The sequence below is a fragment of the Phragmites australis genome, chromosome 18 (genome assembly GCF_958298935.1).
Source record: "Phragmites australis chromosome 18, lpPhrAust1.1, whole genome shotgun sequence".
NCBI classification, from domain to species: domain Eukaryota; kingdom Viridiplantae; phylum Streptophyta; class Magnoliopsida; order Poales; family Poaceae; genus Phragmites; species Phragmites australis.
The window spans coordinates 17,845,061-17,858,424 of record NC_084938.1 but is presented as its reverse complement, the minus strand read 5'-3'; the positions used below and the strand labels follow the sequence as shown (position 1 = coordinate 17,858,424).

General features: G+C 43.5%; 1 pseudogene; it reads left to right on the top strand.

Annotated features, from left to right (window-relative positions):
- The first annotated feature begins 8,538 nt into the window (after positions 1–8,538).
- Positions 8,539–11,140, top strand: LOC133898583 (uncharacterized; annotated as a pseudogene).
- The last annotated feature ends 2,224 nt before the right edge of the window (positions 11,141–13,364 follow it).

The window sequence follows — 13,364 nt, the reverse complement described above, 5'->3', positions numbered from 1 at the left end:
TCTTGTTAATTTGTTTTTAAAGTTTTGATAGATTTTTTTAAAGTTTTAAAAAGAAAAGATGGGGAGGGAAAAAACTTTCAAAAAGAAAGAAGGGTGCTGTTGGGGCCGCACGCGGGGATTAGCAGTGCCCGATGTTTGCACTATTCTCTAGATATTATGGCTTAATGAGCGGCTAAAAATAATCGAATTGCAGCATGCGCTCAACGCTCAAACACGCATCACCTGCGCAATTAATGGCACCATGCAGGCCGCTGCTTGAGCGCATAGTGGAAAGCCCCCACAACCCAGTTCGTTCCAGACTCGGTGGTCACACAACGCCTACCAAATCGAAAATCCTGGTTAGAGCGTGTGCGCTCAGATGCTTGCTCACGCACCACGCATGGTCCACGACAGCTCAAATCATGCGTAATTTTTTCTTAAAAGTTTTGAGCTAAATTTTTTTAAAGTATTTTCTTAAAAATTTGAGCTAAACTTTTTTCAAATATTTCGATAGAAAAGTTTTATTTGAAATAAAAAGACGAGGAGGGGAAAATGTCAAAAAAAAAAAAGAAAAAAAAGAGGGGCTATCAAAGAGAGCACGAGTTAGGCTGCTCGCACACGTGCGAATTACCCGCCTCCCCACCAAATGGATAACGCTCGTATCGCACGCGGGCACCTTTGCACCTGTACCACACCAACCGCCCGAAGCATGCGGCCTGGCGTGCGCCCTAGCTTCAAGAAGAACCGAGCTTAGGCTCCTTCGTGTACATCCTCAGTGCAGACACGCGCCACACGCCGACGATCGCTATGCCTTGATTGCGAGTTGCGTCCTTCACGGCTTCATGCGCCACCCATCTAGTGGTTTTGGGCTTGTGGTAACCACATTGGCATGCCGTAACTCCCCGTCCATGGAAAAACACGCTGACTTCTGCAATGTCAGCCAACCGCCCAAGCAAGTGTGCATGAACCATGACACGCCAGATCGAGCGGTGCGTGCGACTGAAGCCCGTTGGGTCAAAATTTTTTTTTGCCAGAATGGCAGGAGCTCTATTTGAACCAATTAAGAGAGAGAACATAAACTATTTACATGAGTTTCAAGCACGGCCTATGTCTCACAAGAAGAAAAAGGCGATAACAGTTGTTAAACTAAACTGTAAGCAGCTAAAACAGCAGAGTACCCGACCCTGAGAACAAGGTTGTCAGCCCATTAAAAAGATTGTCTGTCTTCTTTGGAGGATGTCTTCTACCATTTGGTTTGCAACTTGATTCGGTGTCCTTGTTAAATTCTGAAAGGCGCGATGGTTTTTTTCTTTTCATATATTCCACCAAATGTAGATGAGGATGTCATTTATCGCATGTCACTGCTCCTTCAGTGTGGTCATCAAAACCTCGTGCCACCATTCCGCCACATTGGCATGAGCACCTGCGGTGAGCTGAGAGAGGTTTATATGCAAGGCTGAAAGCATCTGCGATCTGACCGAGGAGGAGAAAGGGCAAAGAAGACACATGTGAGGCACCATTTCCATTGATAAGTGGAAAAACAAGTATTATAAGTGATGTGACCATCCCCTAATAGCTAAGTTATCAATCGTTAGAATTTTGTTTTGGACAAGAGTATGTGCGAAGAAGCAACACTTATTTTCTGTTTGCGCTTTCTAGATTATGCTCAAATTGAAAGGAATTATTGAGCCCCAAAATTGTGCTAGATATGCCAATTTCATAGTGTAAGTGACATCAAAGGACCATCTCCATGTGATTGGGTCAGGGATACCCGGGGAGAGGTTAATATGCCTCAGCTGTAACCAAAGGCCAACAAACTTGGCGATGTGAATCGGAGATATAAGCTTGTGCCAAAGTTTTCTGATCCACCTTCCAGTTGAAAGTTTCGTGCAAACTGTGTTATTTTTCCCCCTGGCCAAATTAAATAGGGAAGGGGCGATCAATTTAGAGGTCGCGCCATTAGGCCATCGATCATGCCAAAATTTGGCCTTGTTGCATCACCAAGGGAAATGGTGGTGGAAGCCTGAAAAAAAAAACTAACATCTAAAGCATCACAAGGGAGGTCGGTTCCAATCCATAGTTTAGATGTGCTTGCCCAATCATGCCACATCCATCTCAGCCGTAGTGTGTGGCTAAAATTCTCAAGATCTAGGATTCCCAAGCTGCCCAGCTTGCGCGGTTTTCACACACTTTTTCAATTAATCAGACAGTGGCCCCCGCTCGTATTATCCATGCCTTTATACCCATTTTGGTAATGGGAACGTCGTTAAGAAATAAATGGGAATGGAGGAGAGGACCGAGTTAATCAGTGTGAGTCTTCTGATTTTGGACATAAGGTGACCTTGCCAACTCGGAAGACGAGAGACGACCTTTTCAATTAGTGGTTGCAACTGTGCCTTTGATGGTTTACAAATGTGTAGTGGGGGTCCTAAGTATCGGCATGGGAAATGTTTGATCTCCCTAGGGAAATAGTAGCTGATCTGCTCAAGGTCCTCCTCACCGCAACGGATTGGGTGAATGAAGCTCTTATTGAAGTTTGTTGCAAGCCCTAAAATGTGGCCAAAAGTATTTAGGATGAGCATGACAGCTAACAGTTCATCCTGGTCCAGATTAATGAAGATGACCACGTCGTCAACATACAAGAAGATCTGGAGTGACATTGTGTGATGCAATGGGGATAAGGACACCCTGTATCATGGTGTGCTCGAAGATGACGTGCAGTGGGTTGATGGCTAAAATAAACAACATTAGAGATAAAGGATCGCGTTGACGAACTCCCCGATCATGCGGAAAACACTACCCTAGGACACCATGGAGGAGGATGGGTGAGGTAGCTGTTCCAAAGAGAATGGAAATCCATTCCTGCCACTTGTGACCAAAATTGAGCCTTTGGAGGAGTTCAAGGAGATATGCCCAGTTTAGCGAATCAAACGCCTTCGCTATGTCCAACTTGAGGAAGAGCACCGGGGTGTTGGATTTGTGCAGGCAACGCGTCACATTTTGCACATAAAGGAAGTTATCCTGGATGCATTGATTTTTTATGAAGGCACTTTGACAAGGAGACACCATGTCATCTAGGTGTGGCGCGAGCTTATTGGCCAGAAGCTTACGAAAAAATTTTGCGATAATGTGGATCAGACTAATAGGGCGGTAGTCACTTATTCTCTGCGCATCTTTTGTCTTCGTCAATGAGACAATTTGAGAAGAGTTCATATATTTGAAGTTAGTAGCTCGAAGGTCATGAAGGCACCGAAAGACACTACGTCAAAAAAGCTCAAAAGTGACGGATCATAATCTTTATAGGTGATGGGTGCCGCACCCGTCACCCCGAACACATCACTAATGACTAGTCATAAGTGACGGGTAAAGACCCGTCACCAATAAAGTTATTGGTGACGGGTTAAAACTTGATCCGTCACTTATTAAAGTCATAAGTGACGGGTCATAACTGTAATCCGTCACTTATTATAAGTCAAAAGTGACGGGTCACAATTATGACTCGTCAGTTATGACTGATTTACGTTTTTCGCGTTTTTTTATAGAAAAAGTCAAAAAAAAAAAATTTACCCGAGCCATTCTAACACATGTCTATCACCACTGGCCACAGGTCACTTCTATTTTTTCAGCACTATTTTCAGTCTTTGCGTCAAGCGGGAATCGAACCCGCCACCTCCCCTCGTGCACGTGTTACCACCTCAGCTATTGCGTGTTTGTGATGGACATCGGATATTTTATCATTTTACCTTCTTTACCGAAGGTCATAAGTGACAGATCATAACCGTGACCCGTCACTTATGAAGGTTATAGATGACGGGTCGTAATCTTGACCCGTCACTAATGACAAATTTTTTTATTTTACATATAAAATTTGTATTAATATTTATAGATAAAATTTGATAGGTGACTGGTTATAATTTACCTATAAAATTGTATTAATATTTTATGAATTTCTGAATATCTCATGCAAAAGATCGCAATTTGATAGGTGCGTCAGAGTGCCTCCGGTAAAACGGGCATAACTTTTGCATACGAACTCCAATTTCAAATTTTTTTTACTCTACGGACATCTACAGAAAAAGTTGCATCCGTTTCTCCCCGACTTTATCAGATTCGGCAAAATTTTCAAGACCAAAAATAGCTTCAAAGATTGAGTTCTTGCCCCCGAAAGTTTCTGCACGTTTTCGGAACGCGCGTCTGTGTCCATAACCGCCATCTTTACATCAAACTTGAGTAGAAATTATATATATATTTCATATTCTAATGCTGCTGAGGTGATAAAAAATAAGGAAAAAATAAAAGAAAAATAAAAAATATTAGTGAACTAAGTATATGACTATTATCATTAGTAACGGGTCACAACATGACCCGTCACTGATGTCAGTTCATAAGTGACGGGTCAAATTGTGACCCGTCACTTATTACTTATCATCAGTGATATTCATAAGTGACGGGTCAAGTTATGATCCGTCACTTATGACCTGACATAAGTGACGAGTCATGTTACGATCCGTCCCTATTATCATAAGTGATATGCCATGTTACGACCCGTCACTAATTTTGTGTCTTCTTTGTCTGTTTTCCATGTAGTGAGACTTTAATAAGATCCTGCTTAATGATGTGCCAAGAGACTTAAGAAAAGGGTGGTGAACCCATCCAGCTTAGGAGCTTTATCACACCTCATTGAGAAAATTGTAGGCAGACACCAATCAGTGATCGGGTACTCGGGGCAGTTGGTCCTGACACGCTGATGCCAGCCTGACCTGATCGGAGTTGCCAGGGGCTAGATTACACCAATACCGACACGCGTATCGGACACGACACGTATCGGACACTGTGGTGCGGCATTCTCCCAAAATGACCGATACCGCGGTGTGGCTATGTACTTTAATAATTATTTTATCTATATATACTTGATTCATAAATGATAATTGATAAAAGAAATTAGTTGAATTGCAAACTGCAGCTGGTCAGTTGTATAAAACTGAATTGAAGAGGATGAACTCAGCAAGCAGGTCCGACGACGGCTGGCGGCGAACCGTGTCAATCTTAGGCGCCTAGTGGTGGCGATCCACAGCGGTTTCCTCTTTGTAATAGCAAAATGAACAAATAGTGAAGCACACGGAGGCCGAACTCACCTGCAGCGTCGAGGAGCACAGCTCGGGCACGACGAGGGGCACGGCTGCAGCTCGAGTACGACGCTGCTACAGATGCGGGGCAACTCTAGGGTTGCATACAGGCTAAGCCATACATACACCACGTATGGGCCCAATATGGGCCAGGCCGTATTCGGGCCGCGTCACTCGTGTGTCCACGACGTGTCAAAAATAAACAGCTTTATTTTAAGTTTGAAATAGTTTGATACTTGACCGATACGTATCAGAGACGTATCGACGCCATATCAAAGTTGGAGACGGCACACGGTGCGGGGTGCGGCAAATCTGGGGCGTGTTCGTGTTTCAGAGGCCAGGGGTAACGAACCTTGACAACCGGGCCAATCGAAAGGAGATAAACGGGTCCACGACGGCGCGCCAACAGGCCCTGCCCTGCCGAACGACCGCCAGACGCTGGCTCTCTTTACATATCCGCTTCGAGTCGCAAGCATTGGACTACCACCAAGCAACACGATGCAATTCGATCAAGTGCAAGTTCAACTCCCAGTCGTTGTTAAATTAGAATCAGCATTGCACCAACACAGCATAATTTAGCGACACACAGGTGGCTTGTGAGAGAAATATGTGCCGTCCTGCATATGGTTGTATAGTGTCATAGTCATACTACCATCCGATAGCAGAGCGCTGGAAAGTAAAATAGAAATAATTTTACACCTCTTTCCATCGTAGTATAAAAAAAACTGAAGTTGATCTGAAGCTACTACGGAAACGTAATAGATGAAAACGATTAACATAGCCTGATTATGGCATTTCTATAATGGTTTCAGAACAGAAAAATCGTGGTAGTGGTAAGTAGCATCAGATCTTGCAAACTCCCAGTCACTTCTTGTCCAACACAGCCTACACAGGCAAGCACACATTAATTGTAGAAAAGTGTAGAGTGAAACAAAACGTTACCCGATTACAAGTCCTGCAATTATTGACAAAACTGAAGTCCAAAGCAAGCAGCTACTAAACATAGATGCTAACTCGTCTCCGGGTTGACATCATTTACCAATTTCATCATGATAATATAAACGGTCTGTTCATTGGGAAGTAGGACAAGAATTGGCTTTTCAGGAATATGATTAAAACTGCATGCTGTATCAAATAACTAGTTGCACAGCAAGTATGTAGTAATATCTGAGCAGATGCTATTGAGAAATGTCCCCATGTCTCCATCAAATAGCATATTTATGTTCATTTCATCCAGGAACTTAAGATTTCTAGTCAGATTTCAAGTCTATAGTCCAGACCAATATCATATTGGATAAAGGGACAACTATCGAAGGAACACAAAAACAGTAACACATGTTCGCGACATCGCTCAGGTATGCTGAAGTCCACATATCAAACCAGTTCTAAAAAACAAAGCCAACACCAATTGGATAATGCGTTGATTTAGTTTTAGGATGATACAGCCAGTAGTTGGAAATGTAAGAAAGCATGCGATTGATAAAACATGTAACTAAAATAGGATTAAAACATGAGTTTTCTCATGTACAGATTCAAAACTTGTTCCAGTCACTAATAAACACCAAGTGACACAACTAAATACAATTTCATCCTAAAAAAGGATAAGCTAATATCATGATTGCATATACTGTACTAACTAAATGAGCAGAAATCTTACGGGAATAATTTTGGAACCAAAATTTCTCACCGCTTGCAACCAGTGAATAATATTTATAACTAGGTAAGGTGGATGAGACTGGGGATGGGGAAAAACACTACCAGAGAAACAAGCACTCATTATCTATGAGTAATCACCAACTAGTACAATCTTATGAACCACTTAAAATGGAACAGAGTAAGCACTAAATACTCAATAAATATAATCTTCAAGATCACTTTTTTTTTTGCGAGGGCTTCAAGATCACTTTAAACAGAATAGAATTTGGAAAGGCACCACATAGCAATAGACAGCTTGCTAAAATTCAAATGAAGAACCCAGCTGATCATTACGTGATTTCCCATTACAGAGTCTTCCACAATATATTACATGGCAAAACTAAAACATTGTAACTAACAAGTTCTGTCTAGCTCATATACAAAAATTAGCCCAAGTGCAGATCTACACTACTAAATTTCCACACAAGAACTATGTAATAAAATTTAAATCGATTCCACATCACACAAGGCCCCAATTTCCACAAACAGGGTTGCAGGCACACCAAGCAACAATAAGAAGATAATGTTAATGGCTAACCAATGCAACCGATCTCCTCCTACATAGCAACCTGGCTCGGGGAAATATGGTGGCGGGTGGTAAGTGTACAAACTCCTGCTCAGGACAGCTCTATTATGCTCTGGTGGACCGAGCTTCGGGAGCACGCTAAAAGAGACTACCGGAAAGGATTGGACTCCCCGATTCTCCTAACCTGTTGGCGCATTTGGCTTCGCGTAATGACATAATTTTGAACAAACAACGCGTCTCTACTGACTCACTGGTAGCCTTTATATGGGAGGACACAGACAATTGGTGTGCCGCCTGAGCAAAGAATCTATCCATTCTCTTAGAGCACCTAGGTAGTTTCAGATCGGTCATCTAGCTGACGCTGTTGCCTAGCCTCTCTAGTCGTGTCTTTTTGTTGTATAAGCTCATATCCCGAACCCTTATAACATGACCTGTAGACCTGTATTGGTCACTGTGTAAGACCGGCTTGGGGTTTTTTCTTCTAAATACGAAGATGTGTAGCTCTCCTGCGTATTCGAGAAAAAAAATAGCTAACCAATGCGTCCACATCAACAAACTGCTAATGATATCATTTATCAAAGAGTCAATGCGCACCTTGTATGATTCATGGATCAAGATATCAATCTGACCCGGCAGCATTGGCGAACCCACAGCTCGGCGACCCTGGGCGCCTGCCCGGGCTCCTTGGCTAGTGGAAGTCGAGCCGCACGGCTCAGCTGGGAGACGAAATGCCACGGGCCAAGTAAATTCGCAGTACAGACGAAGTCACGAATGGACAGCCCAACTCGCAAACTTGCAGCCCAATACGTAGAGCCGAAGACACTTCAGCTACGAGCCCACGACCGAGAGACGCGAAGTTCCCAATTCCCCTCGCGGCTTGTGCGGAGGCGGAGGAGCGCGGCTTGCGCGGAAGCGGAGGAGCTCGAGTGGCGATCGGCGGCATCCCGGCACCGGTGCGATTGAGGGCGTGTCCGCGTGTGCAGGCTCAAAGCCGGCACGGCCTCCTGCCGTGGCATGCGTGGTCGCGGCAGCAAGCCAGCAAGGCGCCAACACCCTGAAGGCCTGAACCAGGATTCCAGGAAGACGACATGAGGAACAGACAGAGCAAAGGGCAAGCACCAATGTACATCTGCACTCTAACTTGATTTTTGCTCATTCCTGCAATACTTATCTATGGTTCTTTCTTGGAACATTTTCAAAATTGATTTAGGAATGAGGCGTTTCTTGGTTTATACAAGGAACTGTGATGACCCTGGTAGAAGTCATGGAACTCAAGGAGACTCAAATGTAGATGAGTCACGGGAAGTACTAGATCATCTGCATCCACAACCAAATTTGGGTAATGCCATAACTGAGTTTGATCCGAATGAAATCCTATGTGACCCAGCTCTCAGGAAACAAATCTATGAGTATGCCCCTGAAATTCAAGAACAAGTAAGGAGAGCATACATTCTGAAGGGTCCGACACAACCAACTAATATGATTTTTCCTTGCAAACAATATGGGCATGGTGATTCAAGAGCCTTTTCGACATCGTGGTATAAGAAATATGATTGGTTAGAATATAGTGAGTCCAAAGATGCTGGATTTTGCTTTTATTGCTTCCTTTTTAAATAGCCAGGAAGGGCAGAACACTTTGGTTATGATGTTTTCAATAAGACAGGGTGGAGGGATTGGAAGCATGCATATAAATCACTACCTGATCACGTTGGTGGTGTAGGTAGCGCTCATAACAATTGTGTTAAGAAATGTGATGATTTTAAAAATCAGAGACAAAGCGTGTCAAATGTATTCTCTAAAGCTAGTCAACATTTGGAAGAATTGTACCAAACTCGTTTAACTTCTACTCTACGTTGTTCAAGATATCTCTTAAAGCAAGGCATGGCTTTTCGTGGGCATGATGAGTCTTCTACCTCTTTGAACAAAGGTAATCTTCTGGAGTTGATAGATTTTCTGAAAGATAACAATGAAGAAGTGAGAGTTGCCTATGACCGTGGCGGGTTAAATTGCAAGACGACTTCCCATAAAATTCAAAAGGATCTTGCAAGATGTTGTGCAGAAGAAATAACTGAAGCGGTTATGGGAGAGATTGGTGATAGACAATTCTCTGTGCTTATTGATGAATCACGCGATATATCAGTAAAAGAGCAAATGGCAATAATTATAAGGTTAGTAGCCAGTTCATTGTGCCCTTTGTCATTACTCCATTGGTACTCTATTTTATTTTATTCTTGTTTTGTTTTCCTGTTATACCGTTGTAGGTATGTGAACTCTCAAGGAAATGTTGTCGAACGATTTCTTGCTCTCGTACATGTCACCGACACTACATCTGATGCATTGAAGAAAGCATTATTTGGTGTTCTCGATAGGCACAAGTTATCTATTTCCAGGATAAGAGGGCAAGGATATGATGGAGCTTCGAATATGAGAGATGAATTTAATGGCCTACAAAAAAAGATTCTAGATGAAAACCCATATGCGTTCTATGTCCATTGCTTTGCCCATCAGTTGCAACTGGTTGTTGTTTCCATCGCAAATTGTTGCTCTTCTGTTCATGATTTCTTCGATTATGTCTCATTGATTGTGACCACAACAAGTGCATCTTGCAAGAGGAGGGACGCACTGATTGAAAGCCATCATCAAAATATTTTATATAGGCTTGAAAATGGTGAGGCATCTACAGGAAGAGGCTTGAATCAAGAAATCATACTTGCTAGACCTGGGGATACTAGATGGGGTTCACATCATATTACGTTGGTACGTTTGTCTCAAATGTGGGACTCAGTGATAGAGGTGCTTCGTATGATTCATGAAGATGCACGAGTGCCAAGTCAAGCGGCTGGTTTGATAGAGAAAATGGAGTGTTTTCAGTTTGTTTTCATTTTAAAGTTTATGCTAAGGTTGCTTGGTATCACAAATGAGCTCTCATATCTCCTACAGAGAAAGGATCTTAACATTGTTAATGCTCTTGAGGTTAGTACTTGGTCCACTGTTTCATTTCTCATTATCCCATTGTTCCTTTTAATCCAACTCTTTTTATTTATTGCATGTACAGCTTATTAATGATGTAAAAGCTCGCCTGAGCACCATGAGAGAAAGTGGCTGGGGTGACTTGTTTGATGAGGTGAGAAAATTTTGTGCTATGAAGGGTGTTCCTATTCCAAATATGTCTGAAGAGATACCAGTGAGGGGTCGTTCAAGGCGAGATGGATTTACTATTACCAATCTTCATTATTATCGTGCCGAGATTTTCTATGTTGTTGTTGACAAAATATGTGCTGAAATGAATCATCGATTTGGTGAAGCGACTACGGAGTTACTGACATGCTTCTCGTTTCTTGATCCAAAGAACTCTTTCTCCAAGTTTGATGTCAATAAGCTTCCTTGGCTTGCTGAAATTTATGATGGGGATTTCTATGATCATGATCGTGCAATAGTAAGGGAACAGCTTCAGACCTATATTCTTCATGTGAGGAGGCATGCTGCCTTTGCTTCTTGTACAAATATTGCAAGTTTGGCTACAAAGATGATTGAAACTGAAAAGCATTTGGTTTTTCCATTGGTCTACAAGTTCATTGAATTGGCATTGTTAGTGCCGGTGTCAACGGCAACCGTTGAAAGATCCTTCTTGGCAATGAAGATTATCAAGTCTAAACTGCGCAACAAGATCGCAGATGATTGGTTCAACAACTTGATGGTTTGCTACATTGAGCGGGAACTATTCAAATCACTTGATGAAGCTACTATTCTTCGACGGTTTCAAAACATTAAGACTCGGAAAATGCAGTTGCCTCGTAGTCGTATGCTTGCATAGTGTCTCATTTGGAGATATATTATTAGACTTTTGGAGATATATTATTAGACTTTTGGCAACAAATTGTCAACGCACATGTAATTTTAGTGTCGTAATGATTGTGCAAATTTGTTATCAATAGTTAGGCTCACCCAGGCTCTAAAAAACTTTTGGTCCGCCACTGCCCGACAGTTGAGTGCTTCAGCTTAGCATAGGTAACCTTCAGTTGCACCAAAAGTTCTGGGAAAATGAAGAGGCAGAACGTAACAGAGTAAAGGAAGCATCCAACGTCAGCAATCATGGAGCCAACCCTCCCTTGAGATGACTCCTTTGCTGGCGCAAGCACTTCAATCAGCATACCCAATACAACGATGTCGAGCACAGTGGTGAGACCATAGACTACTCCATCCTGACGGTCGCGTGCTCCAGTGCTTGGCATCTCCACCCCCACCAATCTTCCACGAGCACCAAAAGCCACAAAGTTTGCACATCCAGTGCTTAGATATGCTCATCATGCGAAAATAAACTAGAGCAAGCATTTAGGAAGGAGATGAAATGGCGCACCAATACCGCTCGGGCCCCGGCCAACAGGAAGGCGAAGTAGAGCGGTACCGTTGCAAAGAAGGCCACCTGGAAGAGCACGTTCGCGACGGCTGCGGGGTGTGAGTCCTCGCCCTAGGTCCGGCATGTGGCGATGAAGGCGGCGTTGGTGGTGTTGCCTAGCCACAGCACACCCAGGAAACAGCAGACGACAGCGTCAGCGGCGAGCGCGAGGAGCCCGCGCAGAGTGGCCGGCCCCGTTGCCACGCCCTCCTCGTTGGCGGCGGCGGCGACGCGTGCGGTGGAGCCGTGGCCGCCTCAGTGTTTGCCATGGAAGTGTGAACCCTAGGTTCCAGAAGATTCCTTGTGAGTTGTGAGGCTGGAACGGTAGAGTGGTGAACTCACGTGACTTTAAATTGATGCGAACAGTTCACAGATTAGATTTGATGGATTTAGCCCAGATTAGATTTGATGTTAGAGGACGACTGATATAATATTTTTAGCTACAGTATCATGCTGACCGTCGGGAAGTGAAAGAAATTGAGGAAAATCAAAGAACTCTAGTGTTCCTTGTGCTTCAACCAAGAACACCAAAGACATCAAATTTGGTTCGAATCTTTTGAGAAAACGAAAATGAATTGGATGGATGAGTAGCTTATGAGCTCTAGAATGGTACCACATGCATACCTTCAATTCCTCTCTTGAGCTCGGATTTTGGAAGAAATGGAGCAAGGGAGTGAGAGCTTGAGTGGGAGGGGGAGCTACAACCACTGCTGCACGTGTGGGAGTGAGGGAGGAGAGAGAGGGAGCAGGTGAGCTACTGCCCACTTGAGAGAGGGAGTGGGTGAGGAGTGGGGCCACATGTGGGGCCCACATGTTAGAGAGAATAGGTGTTTCTACTGCATTTTCCATTATTTTCTTCCCTAACTTTCTCCCTTATTCAAATGATTAATAATGAAGTGCATTAGCGCTTCGGATTACCATTACGCAAAATTTAAGCATTTTGCTTAAAAAACATAATTTTGCTTAAATGCGTGATTTAGAAATTGGGACGTGACAAACCTCCCCCCCCCCTCCCCTAAGAAGAATCTCGTCCCGAGATTTGGCACGAGCCGGGGAGAGGACGATGAGTCTAGGAACCACGCTGTGGATACTATCACGTGGTGAGTGATGGAACCCAAAGCAATACTTTTAATCCACGTAGTGATGAGCATAGACATGCAAGAGGTCCCAATTGTACAAAACTCACATAATGCTTACAAGCTCGCAAAGAGCTCGGGATACTCGGAGCGGATTTTATCCTCACAGGGGCAAGAACATCATCTGTAACCAACTGAGACCACGGAAAAAAATACAAAGGATGTAGGGCTATTACCCTAAGGGGGGCTAGAACCTGGACAATCCTCGGTGTTCTTGAGCTGCACATACACAAACAAATTCAGTAAGCACTCCCCGAACAAAGATCACGCACCCATCGTCCAATACACCTCGAAATCATTGTCAGAGATTTTCCCCCAACAGTCCTCTTATCCATAATTATGCGATTTGGATTACAAAACTGCACTACCAGCCCCTGTATTAACTCAATCACTGCTACGGCGGTGATCTTCCTGATGGGCTTGGCCTTTATCCAACTGGTGAATTTGTCAATTGCCACGAACAGGAATTCAATATCGCCTAGGGCTTTAGGGAACAGTTCCATGAT